We start from the raw sequence: 9,910 nt of genomic DNA, 5'->3' as shown, positions 1-9,910 counted from the left end.
AAATTAGGCCTCTATCAGAGTCAGGCCTTTATTTATACTTTCTTGCTTTTTAAGTCTATTCTGTTTTATTTTAGTTTGTGGTATGATCCTGTTTAATTTAAACAGTTTTCATTCCCATTGCTCCCACTTAACAGGTTTTTGTTTTCCATTAAGATACCATCATAGACTGTTAAAAAAATATAAACGTAGTCACTGTGACGTCAGCCTTGGTTTAAGACTTTAGTTTAATGATTTGACCGTTGGCATCTTTGATTTTTTGGAGCCAGAAATGACCATTTAGACGAGAGAGTGGATCTGACCCTCGCAGTAGCTGCTAGCTTGGTTGGCACAGTGCATTTACAGTTTATGGTTAACTGTAAAAATGATAATGACAATCTTTGCAGTTTTTAGTTGATCATTTCTTAAAATCCTTAAACAGATATTTTCATCTTTGCCTTTTCTGTCAGAACATGTGGACATTTTGCTGCTTGGTCGCTTTTTGATGTTACCGTTTTATTTTTTTTTTACCATTCGTCTGTTTTGGTCTACAATTATGTAAAAGGAAAACAGATGGCAAACAATTTTAAGCAATTTGATATTAGTGTCACTAGCATTATTAAATTGGGTCCCCATTGGCAAACATTACATCATCACGTGAAACAGAAAGTGTGATCAATGATCAATAACAATAAAACTACTAATTATAACAACTACAATAACAACTTAATGATTAAGTGTTAAAGGGACATAAAGTCAGTAGATTTTTGCTACAGCTTTAAAATGGTAAAACTGAAAACAGCATATGACTAAGAATAGAATGACTAAGAAATTCACCCTTAATAATAATAATAATATTAATATTAATAACAATCAGAGAGAGTACGTAACTGAGATGAACAGGAATCAGCAGCTGGTGTTTTGGACTATTTGGTATTTCTTTAACCCTCCTGTTGTCCTCGAGTCAAGGAAGGAAGGGAGGAAAAGAAAGGAAGGACGGAGGAAAGAAGGAATGGAGGAGGGAGGGAGGGAGGGAGGGAGGGAGGGAGGGAGGGAGAAAGGAAAAGAGGAAGGGAGGAAGGAAGGAAAGAAGGACAAAGGAAGGGAGGAAGGAAGGGGGCAGGAAAGAAAGAGAGAAGGAGGGAGTGAGGAAATAAGGAGGGAAGGAAAGAAGAAAGAAAGGGGGATTGAGGAAGGAAAGATGGAAGGAAGGAAGGAAGGAAGGAAGGAAGGAAGGAACAGTCAAAACAGACGGGGTCAATGTGACCTGGGAGGACGACACGAAGGTTAAACTCCTTTTACAACAGTTGTGCTTGTTAAATGTGTCTGATGGCCAAAAACAATCCTCTTGATGTCTGCTATTAAAGAGTTCATGTCTGAAGTTTTGTTGGTTGCTTTGGCAGAATTTGTACTTTTACACCAGTATGAACAATAATGGAGCAAATATATATTAAAATTTCAGTGGTCTGGATTCTTCAGATCAATAATCACGGGTAGTTTTTGTTTTTTTTAACTGGCTGCAGTGTGAATGTAGTTCATTAACATCTCTGCTGGCAGGGATGTCCTGTATAAATATTCATGTCACATTGTTGAGCAGATGGAAGACTTGAAGAGAGACGAGGGAATTCATTTACCTGTTAATGGAGGACATGACAACAGCAGGATGAGGAAGAGGAAGAGGAGGAGGAAGAGGACCTGTGAGAGCTGATGAGAGGAGATGGACAGAGAGAGACGGATGATGTAACTCTCCAGATTCTGCTTCTGAAGATGAGAAATAGACAGTATCGATGTCAGCTGGTGACTAAACATCAATTCCCCCCAAACTCAACTCTCCTGTTTAGTGTTTAACCCTCCTGTTGCCCTCGAGTCAAGGAAGGAAGGGAGGAAGAAGAAAGGAAAGGATGGAGGAAGGAATGAAGGGAGGGAGGATGGGAGGAAGGGAGGAAAGGAGGAAAGGAAAAAAGGAAGGGAAGGAGGGAGGAAGGAAGGATGGAAGGGAGGAAGAAGGAAGGCAGAGAGGGAGGAAGGGAGGAAGAAGGGAGGGAGGGAGGAAGGGAGGAAAGGAAAGAAGGAAGGGAAGGAGGGAGGAAGGAAGGAAGGATGGAAGGGAGGAAGGACGGAAGGGAGGGAGGAAAGGAAAGAAGGAAGGGAGGGAGGGAGGAAGGAGGGAAGGAAGGGAGGGAGGAAGGAAGGAAAGATGAAAGGGAGGAAAGGAGGAAAGGAAAGAAGGAAGGAAGAAAGGAAGGAAAGGAGGGAGGAAGGAAGGAGGGAAGGAATAATGGAAGGAAGGAGGGAGGAAAGAAGGAAGGAGGGAGGGAGGGAGAAAAGAAAAGAGGAAGGAAGTATAGAAGGACAGAGGAAAGAAGGAACAGTCAAAACATACGGGTCAATTTGACCCGGGAGGACGACACGAAGGTTGAATGTATTTGTAAATGTGATTAAGAGCCGAGCAGCACTGCAGCATGACTGTGTGTGTGTGTGAGTGTGTGTGTGTGTGTGTGTGTGTGTGTGTGTGTGTGTGAGTGTTATATAGACTCATCTACATAAGAGGTTTGAATACGAGCACAGCTGCAAAAGGCAGCTCGCTTCTCCTTTTCATAACAAACAAACAAACAAACACACACACACACACACACACACACACACACACACACACACACACACACACACACACACACACACACACACACACACACACACACACACACAAGTCATGTGGAGTTTTCTCCAATAATAATCCAGTTAATCTATTATTTTCTTTGGCTGAACCTCCAGAACTATGAATTAAAATATGAGAAACAACATTTTTGAGATGTTAAAATGATAAAGGGATCGGATCATTTCTATCTGGAGAAATCCTTCCTGTGGCCTCAGAGAGCGAGATGCTAACCTGGTTTTTAATTACAGATGAGAGAGAGAATGTGTGTGTTTGTGTGTTTGAAGTGTTTTGTTAATAGGATGTGTACTCAACTATAAGAGCCTATCCGCTCTCTCTCTCTCCTGCTTTCTCTTTAGCTCGCTCGCCCTTGTTCACCCATTCTGTTGAAAGAATTTACATATGAGAGAACACACACACACACACACACACACACACACATACACACACACACACACTCACACACACACACACACACACACATCAAAGACAGCGTCTCATCGTTACAGAATGTGTTTCAGAGGTTTTAGTTACTGAATACATCAGAGGACGGACACACACACACACACACACACACACACACACACACACACACACACACACACACACACACACACACACACACACAGCTGACGTGTCTCTATTGATTCGTTGCTCTTCAGCCTGCGTCGACTTTTTTTAATCACAGCAGATGAAATGAAGCTTTTAATCTGAAACATCTTTAATGTTTAAAACTTTTCACACTGTAGAAAATATAAATAAGTTAAACATGTTGAACATAAAACACAGAAACACTGTAGTTCATATCTGAGACCTGTAAACATGTTGGTCCTTTAAAAATGTTTGTTTTTAAAATGATTACATCATCTGGAAGGAAGGAAGGGAGGAAGGAGGGAAGGAAGGGAGGAAGGGAGGAAGGAAGGAAAGGAGGAAGGGAGGAAGGAAGGAGGGAAGGAAGGAAGGAAAGGAGGGAGGGAGGAAGTTACTGAGTTCTTAGAACGATAAAAGATGATCGATCATTACACAGATTCATTTGTCTACACGTCTCATTTCATTTGATTCGATTAAATCAAATCTAAGAATTTTCAGTTTACTGTCAGAAGTTTGACATTAAATAATCATTAATAGACACTTTCTTGTCAAAATGGCACCAAAACACATTAAATCTCACTCTGAAACATCTTCTAGAACATTTTCTCGGTATAAAATGTAAAAGTAGGCTTTAAAACATGACGTTTAAGCTCCTTTTAACTATGAACTTTGAACCTAGTAAACATGCAGCTCTTCTAAATGATCTTTATTTACAGATAAACCATCGAAGCTTTAACAGAAACTAACTTCCCTTAATCCATCTACAAAGATTCTGTTTAAGTTTTTACAACAAACAAAAAGACTAATATTATTATTTGTGTGTAGAAATATTAGAACAGTACAAACTGATCTTAACTAGTTTCATCTTCAAATGTTTTCTCCCAAACTTATTGTTTCATTTTCTGTTTAAAATGACAGAAAAACAACAGATTCTTATTTTTCTGCTCATCGTCTAATCGATTAATAAACTGATTGTTGAAGATGGACGGAAACACAGAGAGTGAATCTGAAACTAAAAAGAACGAAAAGTTCGGAGGATCTTTGTTTTGTTTTGTTTTGTTTGCTGAAACTTTAGAAAACTTTGTAAATTGAAGAAGTTTTAACAGCCAATAAGAACCAGAGGAGCGACCAGAGAAGATCATAAATCATCAATAATGATCGACCACTCTGCATCCACGTAGTGATGACATCACCAAAACAGTCCAATCAATGAGCTCCCTGTCAGTCATGTGACATCATCATCTCGTCTGGTGCAAACTGGACTTCTGGGTAATGAAGTCCTCGAACGCGACAAGTTTATATCAATGAAACCCAAAAAGTCCTGAAGTTCCTGAAGGCATCATAATCTTCTTCAGGTTCAGCAGAAAGAAACAGAGGAGACATTATTAGTTAGACGACACTCAGGAATGAACTCCTCTCTTCTTCCAGGTGAGGAACCAGAACCAGCTCACCTGGACCTCCAGCCGTCAGTCCTGCAGCAGAGCAGCGGTTCTCTTCTCCAGCAGCCAATGAGACGCGATCCTGCTGGCGTAGATCACATAAGACCAGGACAAGACCACCACGGCCAGCAAGACCTGACAGACAGAGACAAGAAACGTGAACTGTTCATGTGTACTATCCATAGACTGTATATAAAATGGACGTAACATCCGTGATGTCACCCATTGGTTTGTGGACTGCTGCTCGGAGGCCAATAGTATCGGATCTGAGCAGCGCCATCTTGAAAATTTCAGGTGCATGCTGGGAAAAATAAAAACAGGGATTCTACTTATATGGGCATCAGGAGGAGCATGAGGCGCCCTCCTGAACCTGTGAACCAATCAACCTGTCAATCACCACGTAGCCACGCCCTAATGCATACCCTGCTTTATCGTCACATATAAAATCAGGGAGGCCAAAATGTCCCAAATGAACATCATACTGCATTGAAGAAGGCTTTAAACTAGCGATTGAGACCATAAACACATTTTGAAAACGTTTACTGAGGTTAGAAATCAAGTGAGAAGTTGGTGAATTCTCCATTGACTTGTATAGAGACGGAAGTCCTTTTGACACCAAAACGGTCGCCCCCTGGTGGCCTTTTGATAGAATGCAGTTTTAAGTTACTTCCGCGTTTGCCTCATTTCAGAGGACCGGAACTCCCCGCCTGGTACTATCGGAATTTAATGTTATTTCAGATCATTTAATGTAAAACTTTACAAATATAAGCTACTTTATTGTTTATTCTGTCAACATTAAATTAATTGATTGATTATTACAGATGTTTTTTAAGCAAAAATGCAAAATATTCTCTATTCTAGCTGCACACTGAAACCTGCAGACTCAGAAACACTTTATGTACTTTTACTGTAATACTGCATACTACATCACTCATAGTACTGCAGTACTTTTACTGTAATACTGCATACTACATCGCTCATAATACTGCAGTACTTTTACTGTAATACTGCATACTACATCGCTCATAATACTGCAGTACTTTTACTGTAATACTGCATACTACATCGCTCATAATACTGCAGTACTTTTACTGTAATACTGCATACTACATCACTCATAATACTGCAGTACTTTTACTGTAATACTGCATACTACATCGCTCATAATATTGCAGTACTTTTACTAATATCAGGAATATTAAACGTACCGTGGAGTAAATCCTGTCCAGAGTTCTTCTGCTGAAAGTCAACATCTTTTCATTTCTCAGGTTTTGATCATCAGAGGAGAAACTGTGATTCCGGTTTGTTTACAGTTTGGTGTTTTTCTCCTTCTTCCTACTTCCGTTGTGCAGAGCGCGGGATCCCGCCATCTACTGGTCCGGAGTCTGTTTGTGACGTCATACAATAAAATAACAATAGAATTAGGTATTGATGTGTTTTATTTGTTTGCTTCAATAAATATTTATAATTCCGTATCCATAAATGTAAATTTACAGGTAAGAAATATAAGATATTACTTTATTAGTCCAATGATTGAGAAATTTTACAGTGGATTGAAAAAATAGAAAGAGCTTCAAAAGCATGAAGGACGATAAATAATAAGTACACAAGCAATACAAACAATAGTAGTAAAACATTTAGAAATATTAATAACAGCATTGTGTACAAGAGTAATATTGGTGTTATTTGGTCAGTAAAACATCCTTAAGATCAAGATGACGTCTTTAAATGTTTTATTCTGTCCGATCAGGAATCCAAATTTAAAGATTTATAAAAACAAGAAAAGCAACAAATACAAACATTTTAAAGCTTTTAACCAGTGAATGTATATTTGTTTAATTACTCAAACCGTTGATGGATTATGAAAAACGTTGTGGATTAATTCATTAATCAACTCGAATCATTTTCATTACTATACTATATTAAAGAACACTGTGATTAAAGCATCATAAATAGCCCTCTGCATTTAGCAAAGAACACATTTATTAATTTCAACACTCTTTAAAAACAAAAAGCAATTAAAAACTGAACAGCTTATATTGTGTTAAAACATTTGATATAGATCCTCTTAGTGTTCATTTATAGTAGTTTCTTTACATTTGTTGTGCTCATAATGTTTCTATTTATATGTTCTGTTCATATAAACAGTTTGTTGCTAATAAATCTCTTTTGTTCTCCATACTTGTCTCTATTTTCACTATAATTCATAATAACTTGTTAAACACAGGCCGGTTGGATGCCTGCTGTTCCCACCGTCACCACTAGGCGGCAGCACTGAGCGCGTCTCAGTTAGATTGTAACCAGAACTGAAGGAGATGATGTCTCACTCTGCCTGAGAATTGAGTCAATGTTTAATAATTTATCAGTGTTGAACAGCGATGGAAGAAGTATTGAGATCCTTTATTCAGCAAAAAGTACCAAAACAGCAATGTTAAAATACTTAATTACAAGTATCCTGTAACAGTAAAAGTACACAAGCAGTAAACTGTAGTTAAAGTATTAAAGTTAAAGTACTGGTTTGGTCCTTCTGACTGATGTAGTATTATATATTTATCTATTTGCACATTGATACCACAGAGGGACAGATGTTATCAGTCCTGTTTAGTTGATTTCAGTTCTTTATTTAACAGCTTTCAGCCCCACATGTGTGTTTACCTGCTGATTCAGTAGCTAAGTATTAAGATAAGATCAGATATTCCTTTCTTTGTCCCACAATGGGGACATTTGCATTGTCACAGCAGCAAATGGACAGTAAATACAATATAAGAGCAGCAATAAGAAAAGAATAAAGAACAATAAATAATAAGTACAAAAAAACTATAAGAACAATAATAGTAAGAAATATGTAGTAAAATTTACAAGAGTAATATTGGTATTGAGTGGTAATATACCAGATATTCTTATATGTTCTGTACTTATATAGCGCCTTTCTAGTCTTTGCGACCACTGAAAGCGCTTTACACTACATTTTTATTCACCCATTCACGCAGGGTGCCAACCTGCTCATCAGGGGGAAGTTAACCATTCACTCGCATTCGTACACCTTTGGCATAGCAACGGGAGCAATTAGGGGTTAAGTGTCTTGCCCAAGGACACATTGACATGTGAACTGGAGGAGCCGGGAATCGAACCGCTAATCTTCCAATTAGAGGATGACCGCTCTACCTTCTGAGCCACAGCCACACATAATATATATAATTATATATTATATATAATGTATAATACTGAATCAGCTCAGTGTCAACCCAAAGTCACCATTAAGTGGAACCATTCACTCCTTACCAACCACACTCAGCATGTCATGGTTCAGATCACTTGACTTATACAGACAGCCATGAAAATCATAGGATTCTGTCTTCATGTTATATTCCAGCTAACTATAATCACACAGGCCCAAACATAATGTCAGACTGACCCAGAGTATCAGATCCTGCTGCAGGATTCAGACGATGTAGATGAGCATGTGCAGTCGATGGATGAAGGTATGGGTTGGTGTTGTTGTTGTTGTTGTTGTTGTTGTTATGCAGCAGACGGTGTGATGCCCAAGGCCAGTTTCCCCTCTGAGACAATAAAGTCTACATAATCTTATATATGACGTCATTATATTATTAATACTGAAGCATCAGTGTGTAGCATGTTACTGTTGTAGCTGCTGGAGGTGGAGGTAAAGATGAAAGCCATCAAAATGAGTCAAATCAAGTCTTCTATGTTTCAGCGTTACAGTGTTTTTAGTGCCTCTTTTTTGGACATGTTAAAGACTCATTCTGTTTGTGTACAAGATGAAAAAATGAACCATTTGAACCTGTAGCATAATTGTTTGTCCCATCTCTAACAGGCAGTCCAGTAGGTGGCGGTTTCTCCTGAAATACACCTGAATCAGGGGCGATTCTAGGATCAGACCTTTATGGCGCTTTTCCACTACACAGTTCCAGCACGACTCGGCTCGGCTCGTTTTTCTTTGCTCCTCCATCAGGGATAGTACCTGGTACCTGGTACTTTTTTAGTATCTGCTCTGCCGAGGTTCCAAGCGAGCCGAGCCGATACTAAATGTGACGTCAACAGACTGCCGGCCACTGATTGGTCAGAGAGTCACTGGACGAGTCATGAGCACGACATAGTAGGAAGTAAAGATGGAAGAAAGGAAAATAAGACAAGAAGCAAGGAAGGAAGGAAGGAAGGAAGGAAGAGAGAGGGGGAGGAAGGACGGAAGAAAGGAAGGAAGGAAAAGAAGTCAGGAAGGACAGAGGGAAGGAAGGAAGGACAGACGGAAGAAAGGAATGAAGGAAGGAAGGAAAAGAAGACAGGAAGGACAGACGGAAGAAAGGAAAAGAAGGAAGGAAGGAAGGAAAAGAAGGAATGAAGGAAGGAGGGCAGGAAGGAAGGAAGGAAGGAAAAGAAAAGAAGGGAGGAAGGAAGAGAAGACAACAAAGAAACTGGGCCGCCGTCCCACACAAGAATCAAACCCGGCATTTTTAAATACCAACAACAGCGTTACAGTGATTGGTTTCTCTTCTCTTGCTTTGTGTGAGACAGAAAGCCTCATACAGCAGCAAGTAAACCATCACCTCCATGTCCTCCATTGTTTATGTGTTTGTGTTGATATGACAACCCCGCCCACGTTGAGTAGGTACTTTTTTGTAATGGAAAAGGTTGTTCCTGGAACCGTACCGAGTCGAGGCGAGTCGTGCTGGAACTGTGTAGTGGAAAAGCGCCATTAGAGGGGCTCAGCTCCTAATGAGAATGTGACCTGCAAGTGTTCAAACCCCTCTGATAAACTACTAATTTCACTGGATAACGTAAGTTACAACAAGAAATATTAATACATAATAGAGTGGTCTACTATAGTGTATAATAATAATAATAATGGTTCCGAATAATCACAGATTTCTACAGAGAGGACTCTAAGATAGTTAATGAACCCTGAGAGAAAGAAAATATTAAAGACAGAACCATCCAACGTACATTAAAGCTGTTAAAATAAAACCATTACATTTTTTAGAAAGAAAATATAATATTATTTATTTATTTTTAGGGGAACTTGATCACCTCTAAACAGGTTCTAAAATCGCCCTTGAACTACATAAAACATCAGTGAAATATTGTCCTGTAGTCCAAACTTAGTAACCGGTTTATATTTCGCGGTGGGAGTGAGTCATCTTTCTTCACACACGATCTTTGCCGGTCCCTTTTTCTCTCCCATCATGCACCGCGGCACCTCTCTAGCTCCAGCTGCGGGGACACCGACTCT

General features: G+C 39.3%; 1 long non-coding RNA gene across 1 annotated transcript; it reads right to left on the bottom strand.

Annotated features, from left to right (window-relative positions):
* Positions 1 to 3,287: 3,287 nt before the first annotated feature.
* LOC134006170 (uncharacterized) lies at positions 3,288 to 5,963 on the bottom strand. The gene is made up of 3 exons (XR_009927917.1): positions 5,871 to 5,963; positions 4,675 to 4,797; positions 3,288 to 4,572 (listed from the first exon to the last, which is right to left on the bottom strand). It is a non-coding gene; the product is annotated as an uncharacterized LOC134006170 (long non-coding RNA).
* Between the last annotated feature and the right edge of the window lie 3,947 nt (positions 5,964 to 9,910).

The sequence above is a fragment of the Scomber scombrus genome, chromosome 23, assembly GCF_963691925.1.
Source record: "Scomber scombrus chromosome 23, fScoSco1.1, whole genome shotgun sequence".
Lineage (NCBI taxonomy): Eukaryota > Metazoa > Chordata > Actinopteri > Scombriformes > Scombridae > Scomber > Scomber scombrus.
The sequence above is the reverse complement of the archived record's forward strand: the minus strand, read 5'-3'. Positions and strand labels throughout refer to the sequence as shown.